The sequence below is a fragment of the Suricata suricatta genome, chromosome 2 (assembly GCF_006229205.1).
Source record: "Suricata suricatta isolate VVHF042 chromosome 2, meerkat_22Aug2017_6uvM2_HiC, whole genome shotgun sequence".
Lineage (NCBI taxonomy): Eukaryota > Metazoa > Chordata > Mammalia > Carnivora > Herpestidae > Suricata > Suricata suricatta.
This window is the reverse complement of record NC_043701.1, coordinates 10122821-10127354: the sequence shown is the minus strand read 5'-3', so window position 1 is coordinate 10127354 and position 4534 is coordinate 10122821. Positions and strand designations below refer to the sequence as shown.

At 45.1% G+C, this 4534-nt stretch overlaps 1 protein-coding gene across 7 annotated transcripts in view; it reads right to left on the bottom strand.

Annotated features, from left to right (window-relative positions):
• Window positions 1-4534, bottom strand: part of TPK1 (thiamin pyrophosphokinase 1) — a 327322-nt gene that overhangs the window by 298252 nt on the left and 24536 nt on the right. The window lies entirely within an intron of this gene.

Below are 4534 nucleotides of genomic sequence, written 5' to 3'. Positions count from 1 at the left end.
CCTATCAGGAATATTCAAACAAGTAATATATTGTATCCTTTATCTTGAATGTATCATAGATAAGCTGCTATATAACGACTGCCACTTCAGATAGCTGTTAAATTAGGTGATTAACTAGTTGTTACTTAACCTTCTAATTTCTGTATAAGTCTAATTACATGAAACAGAAGTTGGTGTTTTGATTTTTTACTTTGCTTTTGTTTGGAGTGTCATTGTACCTACTGTATTGTAAATGATGGAAAATAATTGCATATGTTAAAAAAATATGAAAAACAATGAAAAAAATATGAAACTTTATAAAGTAAAAAAAAAAAAAAAAGGAATATTCAGCAGCTAAAATGCTCAACATCACTCATCATCAGGGAAATACAAATCCAAACACACTGAGACACCACCTCACACCTGTCAGAACGGCTGACATTAACAACCCGGGCAACAACGGACACTGGCAGGGATGCGGAGAAAGATCTCTTCTGCACTGTTGGTGGGAACGCACACTGATGCGGCTGCTCTGGAAAGCAGTATGAAGGTTCCTCAAAAAATTAAAAATAGAACTACCCTACGACCCAGCAACTGCACTACTAGGTATTTATCCAAGGGATACAGGTATGCTGTTTCGAAGCGACACATGCACCCCAATGTTTATAGCAGCGCTATCAACAATAGCCAAAGTATGGAAAGAGCCCAGATGTCCACTGATGGAAGAATGGATTAAGAAAATGTGGAGTATTATTCAGCAATCAAAAAGAATGAAATCATGCCATTTGCAACCACATGGATGGAACTAGAGGGTATCATGCTAAGCAAAAGTAGTCAGAGAAAGACATATGACTTCATTCATATGAGGACTTTAAGATACAAAACAGATGAACATAATGGGAAGGGAAGCAAAAATAAGAAAAACAGGGAGGGGGACAAAATATAAGAGCCTTAAATATGGAGAACAGAGGGTTACTGGAGGGGCTGTAAGAGGAGGGAATGGGCTAAGTGGGTGAGGGGCACTAAGGAATCTACTCCTGAAATTACTGTTACATTATATGCTAACTAAATTGGATATAAATTTAAAAAATACATTAAATTTTAAAAAATATATTCAGGAGCTGCACCAGCTTTCAACCACCCAAATTCAAGACCTTTTATTATTTAAGAAAAATAAAGCCCTAATCATTTAATCTACCATGGAATTCATGTTTCCAATTTGTATACCCAAATACATTTCTAACTGATATACTATTTGCCCAACTAAGGACACTGGTGGTCTTACTGACCAGGATGAGACCAAATTTAAAGTGGTCCTAGAGAGAAGAGATGTGGGGGTGGGGAAAGCCTACAAAGGAGAAAAATAAAAGTCTTGGGCACGCCACATGCACACACCCAGAAGCGCCCCTGCACAGGCTTTGCGGCCAGACTGCCCCGCTCTCAACCAGGACTCTTCCAGGTGACGGGTACGTGACCTCTGGCAAGACATCCACGGCACCTCCGTACTTCAGGGCCCTTAACTCTAAAATAGAAGTAACAATCCATTCCTCTTAAGAATGGTCGTAAGAACAAACAAGCTAACACATGTGAAACTCGTAGAATAGCGGCTCACATACAGTAAGCAAACACGCATAATCATCTTTATGCCGATGAAAGAAACACAAGTAGCCATCGCGCCAACACACACAGAGCAAGAGGCGTGCGGTTCAGTTTGTGCAGCTCACACGCAGCTCCAACAGTGCGGACCGAGGGAGCAGAGAATTCCTCCCTGGACTCAACCCTCTTTAAAGCTCTCGTCTCAACTGAGCAGCTCTGTGTCTGTTAACAGCTGCATCAGCAGTCCGAGCTTAGAATCCATAAAAATGATTCCATTTCATAACAAGGAGATTGGCTAAACACAGGCCATTTACACTTCAAAAAGCACTTGAAGGGGAAAAGTGTAATGTCAGATTGTACCTCAAGTATTGTTCTTACCTGGCGAGTGGAAACAATAACTCATCTCCCAACAGTAATAGAAAGGGTGACTTTATGATTGATTTCAAGTATACAATACTTCAATATGCATAACCCTTTCATAGTTACCTAATATCACAGCCTCGTGCACATTTCAGCTGAATTCCTGGTTTCTATGAATGAGCTTTCTTAGTATGAGCTGGCATGCGTATGGGCTCCCTTCACATGAGACTTTTTCATCCACAGGAATTACTGAAGGTAAATCCTAACAGAGTCACTGAAGCAGGAAACAGTAATTCAGGTGAGTCATTAATAGGCAAAGAAAAGTTTCAAAAACTAATTGTTCCTATGATAACAGTAATTTGGATCAAGAAAGAGAAAGCAGAAATTAAGAGAACTATTTTACAGTTTTGAATAAAATATAAACACGATTTCCATCAGGCTTCTCACCCCCCAAACTAGTCTGGTTATAAATTTTACCAAAAAGCCTCCGGCACTAGACACCTGCACCGCCACCTCACCTTCCCCCAGTCACACTCTGTTCCTGATGATTCTGCCTCAGCGGTCCTGGCCCTTCCATTCTATCACAGATACATGATCAGCTTCCTCTGCTCTCCATCCCCTTGCACACCCCAACCTCAAATACATCCCACCCTATTTCCAAATCTCAGTTATACTTTTAAAAACCTTAAAATGTGATGGAGAAAGACATTTTCAGAATTAACTGCAAGAAACACTCTAGTGCAGGATACATAACTAAAAATGTGTAAAATTTGTGGGCTTTGGAAAGATAGAGTGAAATCCTAAGGTTACCTTGTCCTACAACAGCCCCATCAGTGCGTCCAACCCAGAAAAGAACTCAAAGACTAGCAGACAGACCTTCCAGTTAACCAGAGAGATGAGGAAACATGGCAAGCAAGCTAAGGATGGAGAACAGTCCAGAACCAAACTCCTGGCAGACTCCCTACAAACGGGAGGGACACCACAGGCACTGAGAAGGGAGAGGAGCAGACCCCACACCAGGCACTCAAGACACAGCCGATGGACCTGCACGGAGGGACAAGTCCCCACACCACACCATGTGGTTCTGAAAACCAGCAGGGCTTAACTTCATGAGTTTGTATAACCAGCAGGACTTGACTCCAGGTACTTCAAATTTTACTGGACTCAGCTATGGGGGAGCCAGAGGGCAGTAAGAAACTAAGTTCCCTCCCTTAAAGAAACAATAATACAAACAACCCCAACAAGATGCAGCATATTCCTAGCAGGTTGAAAAGCACATGGGTTTAAATGCAGGGGACGTATTACTAATCCCAGAACGTGGGCTGGAGGGGTAGGGACCTTTAGGAGACTGCTCCATGAACAAAAGAACTGGTGGGCACCATTTCCCTCACACCCCTGCCCCCAGCTTGGGGAGTCAGAAACCTGTGGGACACAGTGCTGTCCACCGACCTTGCTTAGTTAACACAGTGCATCCATGGCGGCCTGCGAATCTGTCCCATCCACCGCGCCCCACTTGGCAGAAGCCCCTCCCGAAGTTGCTCCTGCCCTGTCTCCCCCAGCAAGCAGCCCAGCAAGAACCAGCCCCACTTCGAAGGGACTCCTGCCCTGGGGAAGGGAGAAAAGAACCACGCACCCCAGAAAGTCAGAGTCCTGGCAGCCAGGTCTTACACTGGCAGTGCAGAGCATGTGCCCTGCCCATCAGTGTGCCTCCAGCCCCAGCAGGCCTCTGGACTGACCACTAGCCCACCCACCAACAAAAGCCTCTCAAGGGACAACCTAGGGAGATCACCCTGGAGTTCGGTGCAACTGCAGCCTTGGTAAACAGATTAAAGGAAGGCACCTGGTCGGACTGATGACACGAACCAACTATAGGCCCTCTACGGTCCCAGACTGGTCTCTTAAAGGCACAGGGACCAAACCTGGCCCACAACAGGGAACGTGGGTCACCACGGCCAAGTGGCCCAAAGGCAAATGAGGCTCAGGCACAACGGTCATGTTAGGATACATTCAACACACCAAGGAGACAGCCCTGAGCACCAAGCTCTGGTAAACAGGGGACACTGGACGACAGGGCACCACAGGACCTGCTCTTCAGAAGACACTACTTGAAGGGCAGGAGAGGTGGCTGACACTCCTAATACTCAGAAACAGAGACAAAATGGGAAAACAAAGGCGTCTGTCCCAAATAAAAGAACGGAACAATTCCACAGCCAGAGAGCTAAATGAAACGGACATAAGCAGTATGAGTGATGAAGAATTCAAAGAAATGAATGTGCAAAAAGCGTGCAGGACCTCAGTGAGACCCTCAACACAGGCACAGAAAACATAAAAAGAACCAATCAGACATGAAGAGCTCAATAACTAAAATTAAAAACACCCTGGAGGGAATATACAGTAGATTAAAGAAAGCAGAAGAATGTACCAGCAAGATGGAGGACAGAGTAACAAAAAACAACCAAGCTGCCCGCAGCAGCATAGGGGTTGGCGTGGGTTCGGGTCTGGCCATTGCGGGCATCTGCCAAGCGCACCCTGCCCGTCCTCTCCGCTGCATCTCGGCCCGGTGCACCACTGGGGCCCATGGGGAGAGTCCGCCATGAAG